This window comes from Cucurbita pepo, unplaced genomic scaffold (assembly GCF_002806865.2).
Source record: "Cucurbita pepo subsp. pepo cultivar mu-cu-16 unplaced genomic scaffold, ASM280686v2 Cp4.1_scaffold018077, whole genome shotgun sequence".
Taxonomy (NCBI): Eukaryota; Viridiplantae; Streptophyta; class Magnoliopsida; order Cucurbitales; family Cucurbitaceae; genus Cucurbita; species Cucurbita pepo.
This window is the reverse complement of record NW_019663804.1, coordinates 1-272: the sequence shown is the minus strand read 5'-3', so window position 1 is coordinate 272 and position 272 is coordinate 1. Positions and strand designations below refer to the sequence as shown.

At 38.4% G+C, this 272-nt stretch overlaps 1 non-coding gene across 1 annotated transcript; it reads right to left on the bottom strand.

Moving 5' to 3' along the window:
• Window positions 1–143: 143 nt before the first annotated feature.
• Window positions 144–215, bottom strand: TRNAQ-UUG. Its single transcript has one exon. It is a non-coding gene; the product is annotated as a tRNA-Gln (tRNA).
• Between the last annotated feature and the right edge of the window lie 57 nt (window positions 216–272).

Below are 272 nucleotides of genomic sequence, written 5' to 3'. Positions count from 1 at the left end.
AAGTGGTAACACCGTTTTGTTTTAAAATGTCTTGTGTTGTCGTTCCTTANGCACTCATGGAAAGTGGTAACACCGTTTTGTTTTAAAATGTCTTGTGTTGTCGTTCCTTAATTCTGTGTTTTCACATCAAGGTCATTTCATAAAGGTCCTACAGGGAGTTGAACCCAAGTCGTTGGATTCAAAGTCCAAAGTGCTAACCACTACACCGTAGAACCCCTTGTAAACATTTAATTTGGAATGGTTTTCCTATTTTATGCCGATTCCACAAGAAG